We start from the raw sequence: 10914 nt of genomic DNA, 5'->3' as shown, positions 1-10914 counted from the left end.
AGCGTTGCAATCAGATTCCCATATCCCTCAACACTTTAGTCATCTAAGATCACGCCGACAAACATAATATCAATCATGACGACATTAAAACGGTCAACCAGGCTATATGGCAGAACTAACATTACAACATTTAAGCATCAAGATTTCATTCACATGGACAAGGGAAAAGCCCTTCATGACTATCTAGTGATCAAAAAAGGACAAAAGTAATGCGAAAATTAAGTAGCTTCTATCGTGAAAAAAAGGGGGAAAAGGCAAGTGAATCTCCTCATGAAACAACCTAACCACTGGCTCTATTTTTTTGTAAACCTTTTTTGCTTGTAGTGCAAACCTGTATAAAAGCACAAATCGAGAAGATTACATTACTGGAAAAATCATGCTGGACCAGCTGCGGAAAGGATCACAGGGACAGATGAAGGCCATCATGTGTAACGCATTGTTCGAAGAATGCATAGAACAGAAATAGTACAACACAAGTGATAAACTCATACTCATTTCAAAATTCACAAATGTATGTAGGACCCTCTTCAACAAAAGCACTTGCATCATACAATTGATAGAAAAGTGTTCGTCTAAAGATACACTCCTTCTTTATTGCAGCTTGTACTCGGCCTCGATTATAATGATGAAGGACCAAAAGAGTTCAACAAGGATGAATCAGTAAAAGAGTTTGAAACACTTGTAAGAGGAAAAAACCTTCTAGATAAGAAACTGGTAAGTTCACTTCACGTCATTCATTCTCCTTCTTAAGCCCCCACATTTACATGACATTTGACTCTCTCTGTCACTGCAGATCATGATACCTCATAACATCACTGCACATGACACATTATATGTGTTGAACAAGTACGAGGAGAGACTCCACATTCTTGAATCACTAAATTATAAGGAATATAAAAGGATGTCCTGGAGACAACACCATAGAAGCCACAAAGAACTGGTATGTGCTCTGAAGCTTTTTTTTATCTTTCTGCCTATAACACGGTAGGATTACATTTCTTAATGACGACATCCAACAACAAGACAAAAATGAAATCACATATTGAAAGGATGTATGCATTGATGAAGAGGCATTACGGGGAAGCGGCACTAAAAGCCCACAACGAACTGAATTGGGCAAGCATAGCGGACATGCATCACAGCATTTGCATGCCGAAACAAAAGGATACGCAATGTGGACAATTCATGGTCCAATTTGTAAGATACTAGAACGGCCAAACACTTATGAAGGACGATGAGAAACCCCATGTAAGTTAATAGTATGCACAACAATTTTATTTAGTTTTAGCATCATAGTTTGCATTTCTTCAAAATAAATCAACATATGTAGACATGTAGACACCATGAAAATAAGAAGTATTCAAATTTCATGACTGCTGCATAGCAAGGTACCTGACGAATAGAAACCGGAGTTTCTTCACAACGATATTTGGTAAGAGAAACCAAATAAAGTGGAACAAGATGCGTGTAAGAATATAAAAACTCAAACCAGAAGATTTGAAAAAAATATCCACCATGAAAGTTAAGATAACTTTTTTGGAATGACATATACGGACGAGCTATGTATTTAATATGACAAAGTTTGCATATTACTTTTGAAAAATCACTAGACTGTTTGAGATATATTTTCTACAATGCAAACGATGACCATCATTTTTTACCCACTTTGGCAGACACAAGTAGCAAACACAAGACCAAATGACGAAGCAGCGTGATATATCCAAAACATGAAACAAGATCTACAAATAATCATGAGTGAGAGCTGGCAGAATGAATTCAAAAAGTGAGTTTTTTTCTCATGCACACATAATAATACCTCAAAATACTTTCTCTCATGTTTGTATGAATGTTTTATACACTACCTCACATCAATATTTCATTTTTGCTCTGACACAGCAAAAATCTACATAAGCGGAGGCATGGAGGCTCCATAGAAGCAGTTTTCACTCAAGCGCAACTAAAGGCAGCATTTGGACCAAAACCAAGACTCAGGAGATATCGCATTGAAAAGGTGGTGCTCGACGAAATAGCACAGATCTGGGAAAGCAGAAAACCTTCACAAGAAAGTGGTAATGACAAAATATTATTAGGACTTCCTTCGCAGAGGTAAATTTTGAAAAAAACACACATATTCTTCTAAATTTGCATGTTTAGTGTCGATAAAAATTTGTTTTTCCTCACACTTTTTCTTAAATTTATTTCTTTGGTGCAGCACATACTGAAAATAAAGAATCACTCTAAAGGTGTTACCAAGTTTAGAACTGAATTCAAAAAAGAGAAGAAACAATTGATTCCCCTATACCTCAAAGAACATCAACGGGAGAAGTTCTCAACATCAAATATGGTAAAAGCCCTTACTCTAACACTACTGAAATTCAGAAATTTGCCGTCTGCCATGGTGGACGGCAAAGGGGGGAACCACGGACGGCAAAGGCTTTGCCGTCGGTCAGCAGACGGCAAACTAGACGGTAAAAAAATCCGGTGAAGAGGTTCTTTGCCGTCTGCTTTTTTAAAGCAGACGGCAAAGAATCTTTGCCATGAGGGGGCAGACGGCAAACTAAATGGGACGGCACATAGTGCAACGGCCCCGTTAAGTGTTAACGGCAGGCCTCCTCTCTTTGCCGCCTGCCATCCCCCTTTGCCATGCGGGGGCAGACGGCAAAGAGGGGAGAGAGAGGGGGCTGATTCACCCCTTTGTCGTCTGCCCACCCCCCTTTTCCATGTGGGGGCAGACGGCAAAGAGGGGAGAGAGAGGGGGCAGATTCCCCTCTTTGCCGTCTGCCTACCCCCTTTGCCATGCGGGGGTAGACGGCAAAGATGGGAGAGAGAGGGGGCAGATTCCCCCCTTTGCCGTCTGCCATCCCCCCTTTGCCATGTGGGGGCAGACGGCAAAGGGGGGAACCAGCCCCTTTTTAATTTATTTTTTCTTATATCCAGCATTTTTAACAATAATCAGGATATATATATATATATATTTGACATAAATAAATTTCTTTCCGTACTCATAACCATATTAAAATAACTCTCATCCATAGTGCATACATATTATGCAAGTTGCATCCGTACCAAACCATATACTACACCAGTTTCATCCACATGCATACAAAGTTTCATATATATCCATATACTACAATAGTTTCACTACAAGCCGTGGTACAAGAAATCATCTTCAAGCATTCCATCAATATAATCCAAGCTTCCCGTGAAGTGAAGGTAATCTGCAAAATGACAAATAAGAAAGTTAGAAGAAGAATACTAGATGAAGAAGTGTATATATAGGTTATTTCGGAGAGAAATTAGCTAAGTATAGACCATTTAGGAGCTAACTAAGCTAATTATGTCATCTAGGTGGAACCCTAGCTAACTATAGGTCGTTGCAGAGCTAACTTGGGTAAAATAGGTCATTCCGGAGCAAACTATGCTTATTAAGGCATTTTGGATCTAGCTAGGCTAATTATAGGGCATTTAATACCTAAGTTAGGGGGAATAGGTCATCTTGCAGCTAGTAAGCCTTATTATGTCATTTAGGAGAGAACTTAGCTAACTATAGGTCATTTTTTATTAAATAGGTCATTTTGGAGCTAACTAAGCTAATTATGTCATTTCGTAGGATAATTAGCCAATTTAGCCTTTCTTGGAGCTAACTAAGCTAATTATGTCATTTAGATGGAAGTCTAGCTATTTTTTATTAAAACACTAGAAATAACATACCATTATCGTCATCACAGCGGTGAAGCACGGTGGCTCTGGCTTGTTTCACCTGGAGAAGGCTGCCCTGGAGAAGGCTCGACTGTAGAAGGATTGTGCGATGCGTTTTGGGAGATATTATGCACCAAACATCGTTTGCAATGTGTAGTTAGCATGAGGACACTCTTGAGATCACTGCACTGAAATGAAACTCACCGTCCCCGCCACGTTAATGACTGGCATCGGCGGAGGGACTTGGCCGCTCTTCTTGCACATAGACTGTACATTTGGTTTCAACAAGTCAAACTTTTTATTTATTAATTAAACGGACATTCAAATGCAAGATTTGAAATACCATCTCGGGGGCACCTAAGTTAATAAAGAGAAATTTGAGCGCGTAAGAACCAAATCAAGGAAACTAACTACAAAGCCTTAATAATATGTAATTACCTTCATGCAATGCTCCTTCTCCATCTTAGCATCACGACACTTCGCCTTGTCAATCCTAATACGCCGCGTGGCATAGTAGTCTCGAACAGCCTGCACCCGAGCCTCGTGCCGAAAGTTTTGAAGTAGGCGGCAACATTCGGTTTCGATAACCTTTGTCGCGTCCTCCTCGTATCCCTCCTCGCACCTGTAGTAGATCTGCAAACGAGACAACACCAATTAGTACAATAAATAGATATGGTTGATTTATAATTGTGTGAAGGAGAAATTACCCAGAACTTTCGGATCACCATGTCCGCCCTCGTGTCGCACAAAACACCGTCGATCTCCACCTCCGGCGGGGCTGGGGCACCCAAGTAGTGCTCCCAGGTCATTCCTACCTCTCGCTCCCGACCGGGCAATGTAACAAACCCTGGGAAGTTTTTACGGCAAAGAACACCAAGGACGCTGTTGGGCTTGCGGACACCCTTGGCAACAACCCAACCCCTACAGTATGACAAATTAAAGCCAAAACATTAGATATTTGAGAAAACGCGAAGGCAAAAGGTTAAATAAGAGTAAATTAACTTACTTGTCCCCATTTGGCCTAATCGACCACCTCTGCTTGGGGGTCGCTGGCACAAGCGGGAGCCCCGAACTACCACGCTGGTAGACGGTAGCCCCCTCACCCATCTCCTCGTCGCTACCAGCATCCCACTGGGTCTCTTGGGACGTACCCTCATCCCTGCTTTGCTCCGGAATCGCCTGGAAGGAAGCCTCTGGGACACGAGTCTCGTGGGTCGAAGGCTCGTCGACCTGAGGCTCGTCGACCCGAGGCTCGTGAATCAGAGACCGTGTAGCCTCCACCTCAGATGAATCCACCCTAGAAGTCATGTGCTCAGGTGAATCAGCTTGGGGTGGTGGCGGAGACCGTGTAGCCGCCACCTCAGAAGGCGTGGCAGCCACCGCCTACCTCTCCCGCGGCCACGTGTACCTTCAGTACAACATAAATACCAACATGAGTAATAAAATGTATATAAATACCAATATGCATACAACATGAGTACAACATAAATACCAACATGAATACAACGTGTACCTTTAGTACCTCTCGGCTTCGCGGGGGGTCGACCTCCTCTCACGGGGGGCGCTCCTTGCATAGTAGAGAGCAACGCTCTCCGAAGAGGCGAGGCGGGAATGGAAGTACCCATCCCATCACCCGCCGATGAAGAAGGAGCCGCGGAGTGCTTTCGACCCTTTCCCACCATCTTTCAACACATGTCATGACAAAGAGTAAATGAAATTAGTACAACATAAATACCAACATGAGTAATAAAATGTATATAATTTAAGTGTATCATCGTCATAAATACCAACATGACTAATAAAAATTGAATACCTAACATGAACTCAAAATTTATATATAGTATAATAGTTGAATACCTGACATGAACTAATAACAATCGTGCTTGTCTATATATGCTTCGGGGTCAATAAATGCATCATGATCATCACTATCATCAATAAATGCATCATCATCATCACTATCACGAAGAACATGTGGAAGGCCACCATTATGTAATCGATCAAGAAGTGACAGGTCATCCACAGCAGTAACCTCTTCTTCTTCCAGCTCTTCCTGTTCGGGCTCAGGGGTTAAGACGGATTCACTGTCGCTGTCTACTTCAATGTTCTGGGGTGAAGTAGAGCGGTTCTTGAAACATTTCTTGGACATACGTGTTTCTTGGAAGAATTATCCTTCATATGTGTCTGGGTTAATGTGAGGTTCGTAATCCTCTTCATTGAGGGTAGGTGGTCTAAAATGTGGTGGCACTTCATAAACGACATCCCAACCTTTGAGATTTGGATCAGTTTGGCAGGCCCACAGTAGATAGAAAACTTGTGTCGCCTGTTGAGCCGTAATATAGACATCGGGAACATCTAAGTGGGTGTTTTGGTTGATTTCGACTAGTCCTATATGTTCATGAGTCCTTCTAGTCTCCCTCGGCTCAAACCAATAACATTTGAAGACTACGACGGTCGGTGGGTTTTCACCATAGAATAGAAGTTCATAAATTGCTTCAACTCTTCCATAATACTCGGTGTCTCCTTCGCCGATAGCAGAGATAGAACAATTTGTAGTCTTTAGGTCGGGCATAGATAACTCTTTGCCAAAGGTACGAAAGTGATACCCGTTGATGTTGTATTTGTCAAATGAATGGACCTTATAGTCAAAACCATTAGCGACTTGTCTCAACTCGGCGTCCATAGACTCTGCGTCAGCCTACAAGTTTAATACGAAAGAATGGATGCATTAGCCGCAAATTAGACCAAAAAATCAAATGGGCCCTTAATGGTAATTAATTACCCTTTGTTTGAACCAAGAGATGAAACCGGGATAGTCGCCTCCATGCTTTGCAAGAAGCTCATACTCTTCGACGGAGTCCATTTCGATGACCGCTCCATCCGAGAATTCGGCGACGTATTGACTATATCAAATATCCGGGAATAAGAGTAGTTCAAAGCAGTTAGAAGTTGCGGAACAATAAATTACCGAGAACTTACTCGATGTACGGCCGCACTTCTGTTAGGTTGGTGAAGATATACAATGAAATGGTCCGCCATTCTTCGACATCCAACGATTTCCCTTTCGAAGCACCAGATGGTGCGAGCTTACCTTTGAATAGGCTGAGGTTGGATCGAAAAAAATTCGATCGCCATCATTGTACCGAGGCTTCGGGTTATGCAAATGATGATTTTTGGCTTCGTAGTGTGCTGTCACGAAGTTTGCCGCCTCCTCGGTAATGAATGCCTCGGCCATCGATGCTTCAATTCTATGTTTATTTTTACACTTAGCTCGAAGCGTCTTCTGCATCCTCTCAGTTGAGTAGCACCATCGATTTTGAACGGGCCCCCCATTCTTGCCTCGGTCGGGAGATGCAAAATCAAATGTTGCATTGGATTAAAGAAGCCCGGTGGAAAGATCTTTTCTAATTTGCAGATCAACTCCGGCGCCAACTCTTCCATTTCATCTAGCACGTCAGGCGATAGTTCTTTCGCACAAAGAGAAAGGAAGAAATAGCTCAGCTCTGTCAGTACTAGCCATTCATCCTCAGGGATAAAGCCACGCAACATCACCGGCATTACCCGCTCAATCCATATGTGTCAATCATGACTCTTGAGCCCAAATATTTTCAATTTCTCAAGACTCGCTCCCCTCTTTAGATTCGCAGCATACCCATCGGGGAACATCTACCGCATTTTCACCCACAATAGCATTTCCCTCATAGCTGGCCTTTCAAGATTGAACCATGCCTTTGGCTTCGCTATGCTTTGCTTTCCTTTCCGTTGTCGCAAGTTCTGCAATGGTCTATCACATAGAGCCTCCAGGTCGATTCTAGCCTTAGGATTATCTTTTTTACTTCCCCTCTATGCCGAACAATGTACCAAAAATGGCCTCCGCAATATTCTTTTCAGTGTGCGTCACGTCAATGTTGTGTGGGCAAAGGAGGTCTTTGAAGTAAGGAAGATCCCATAAGCATGACTTGTGAGTCCAGGCGTGTTCCGTATTATACCCTTTGAAGTATCCTGGACGCAAAGGATCAGGCTCGAGAGCGTTTAACTGATCAAGGGTCTGTTGGCCTGCCAATGTAGCTCGTGGAGTGTTTTTGACAACTCTACCTTTGATGAAATTATTCTTGTCTTTTCTGAACTTATGGTCAGGATCCAGGAATTGTCTATGCATGTCGAAGCAAGAATACTTGTGACCAGCCTGCAGCCAACGGAACTGAAGAGCTGCCTTGCATGTGGTGCACGGGAACCTTCCATGCACACACCACCCAGCGAATAGCGCAAACGCCGGATAATCATGCGTCGAGTACATGTACCACACATGCATTTTGAAATTTGTTTTGGTAGCCGCGTCATAGGTCTTGATCCCATTATCCCAGGCTTCTTGCAACTCATCCTTAAGAGGCTACATGTACACATTCATATTCTTCCCCGGATAGTTGGGCCCTGGAATTATCAACGTCGGGAAAATGTTCTTTCTTTTCATAATCTCTCCGGGTGGCAAATTTAGTGGAACGACAAATATAGGCCAACAATTGTATTGTGTTGCCGTCATACCATACACATTGAACCCATCCGTGCTGATGGCAACTCTAGGTTGCCTTGGATCTTACGATTTATCCTTATGTAATGCATCGAAGTGCCTCCACGCAAAACCATCTGAAGTGTGTACCATCATCTTGTTCCCATCCGCATCTAGTTCGGTTCTTTTGCCCAATTTGTGTCATGTCATCTGTCTGGCCGTCTCTTCGACCATGAAAAGACGTTGAAGTCTTGGTACGATTGGTAGATACCGAAGAACACTAATGGGGATTTTGGTCTGATTCTTCTCACCCATGCCGTTGTCTACCACAATATACCTGAAAGAATTGCAAACGGGGCAATAGTTCAAGGCCGCATACTCAATCCTAAATAAGGCACATCCATTCTCACAGGCATGTATCTTCTCATAGGGCATCTTAAGTACACGGAGGATTTTCTCTGACTGGTACAGGTTTGCAGGCAGTACATGGCCTTTGGGTAGAAAGCGTCCAAATATCGCCATCATCGCGTCGTAGCATTCTCTGCCTAGGTTGAATTGAGCCTTCAGAGCCATTACTTGCGTGATGGCATCCAGCTGACAAAGCTCAGTCTGCTCATGGAGAGGACGTTTTGAAGACTCCAACATTTCATAGAAGGCCTTTGTAGATTCCTCCATCTCATCGTCCAATCCCGAGCATCATCAAAGTCTTGCACCATGTCTTCAATCCCGGAACCATGCTCGTCGGTGCGACGACGAATCACCTCAGCTCTGGCACGTTGGTCAGACTCACCATGAAAAGTCCACACCGTATAATTAGGCATAAAACCACACTTCTGCAGGTGTTTACCCATTTCAAACTCTGTCTACTTTTTCCAGTTGTCGCAGTTGGGACAGGGGCACCATGTTTTTTGCTGGCCATTTGCAAATGCGGCTCTCACAAACCCCCTGGTTTTTGTTAACCATTCATGGGTCATGTCTTTTTGACTAGGGTGACCAGTGTACATCCAAGCACGATCACTCATGTTGCCTAGCTACCTATGGAGGCACAAGAAATAAATATATAATTCATCATCTATATTCATACGCTAATCAAGTTTGTCAGTTTTATTACGTCCATGCAACCTACACACTAATAGGTAAAGATAGGTCCTAATCCCACCCGAGTATGTGTAGATTGGGTTCGTTTTCCCATGCTCTGCTCCAGATGCGACGCAGAATTTCGGCAGCACCTCCCCGATGTTCTCTTGATACACGTCTCGGCAATAAGCAGAGAGGATGTGTACCCGGAGAACAACAGGGGACGCACTGATGAAATTCCGCATCAGATCCGAAGCACAGCATACGGGAAAACAAACCCAATCTACACATACTCGGGCTGTCCATGGATAATGTTGGACAATTCAAAAGGATGGCGGTTATAAATATGCAAAGAAATGCATATTTATAGATGTCGCCCTTTCGAACGGGAGACGTATACTGGTCACGCATACTCATGATTGAAGAAACCTATAGCTAGCAAGTTTCATCGGCACGAAGACCGGGACAGAGCAAATAAAGGGGGTAGGAGGAGAAGTCATTTGTGCTCACCAACAAACGCAAGGACGGAGCTCGTCCAACGCACGTGGAGGTCGTTGAACAACTGCATATTGAAATTCACACGATCAACACAAATATGATGTTTTTATAATTAACATAATCGGAAAATATGTGACCTAACTCATAATTTACAAAACGATGACCCCGTCGGTTTGTGGAAGGTCGAAAAGCACCTTCTCGTTCAACCGGAGGCAGAAGAGTTGTCGGGGGTCAGGGGTTTGTGGCGTCGGGACTCAGTGCCGTCGAGGGTCGGTGGTGTCGGGTGTCGGTGGCGTCGGGGTTCGGGGGTTAGTGGCGTCGGTGGTCGGGGGTCCAGGGTCAGTGGCGTCACGGGTCGGTGGTCGGGGGACTTTTCGGTCAACAAGAGTCCCAAGAGGTGTCGGAGGTCGGGGGTTGGGGGTCAGTGGCGTCGGGGGCGGCGTATTCTGCCAGGGTGTCGTCAGGATGTCGTGTCGGGGTTTCGGGCATCGTGTCGGGGTGTCGAGGTGTCAGGGTGTCATTTTCTTCTTCATCATCTTCTTTTTTTCCTCCTCTTCCTTTTCTTCTACTTCTTCTTCCTTCCTTCCTTTTCTTCTTCTTCTTCTTCTTCTTCTTCTTCCTTCTTTTCCATTTCCCTCTTCTTCTTCTTCTTCCTTCTTTTCCTTTTTCGTCTTCTTTATTCTTCTCCTCTCTCCTCTTTTTCTTCTTCTTCTTTCTATCCTCCTCCTCCTCCTCTTCTTCTTATTCTTCTTCCCTTATCTACTTATTCTTCTTTTATTCTTCATCTTTTTTCTACTTATTTCAATTATGACTATCTAGAATCTAAACCTATCACTAAACCTATCGCTAAACCTATATAGCACTAAACAGCAAAAAAAATAACAAAAACAGAATCTACCAATCATTAACTAAAAAAGAATCTACCACTAATTAACAAAATAGAATCTACCTTTAAATTAACAAATCAAATAACTAACTAAACCTACTATTTAACTAAACCTACTATTCAAATCAACTAACTAAATCTAATTAAAACAACTAACTAAATCAACTACCACTAAATCAAATAACTAAATCTAATTAAATAAAAAAAACTCACCTAGTCGGGGAGGAGGGGGCGGGGAGGAGGGGCG

The sequence above is a fragment of the Hordeum vulgare genome, chromosome 2H, assembly GCF_904849725.1.
Source record: "Hordeum vulgare subsp. vulgare chromosome 2H, MorexV3_pseudomolecules_assembly, whole genome shotgun sequence".
In the NCBI taxonomy this organism is placed as follows: domain Eukaryota; kingdom Viridiplantae; phylum Streptophyta; class Magnoliopsida; order Poales; family Poaceae; genus Hordeum; species Hordeum vulgare.
This window is presented reverse-complemented; position numbering follows the sequence as displayed.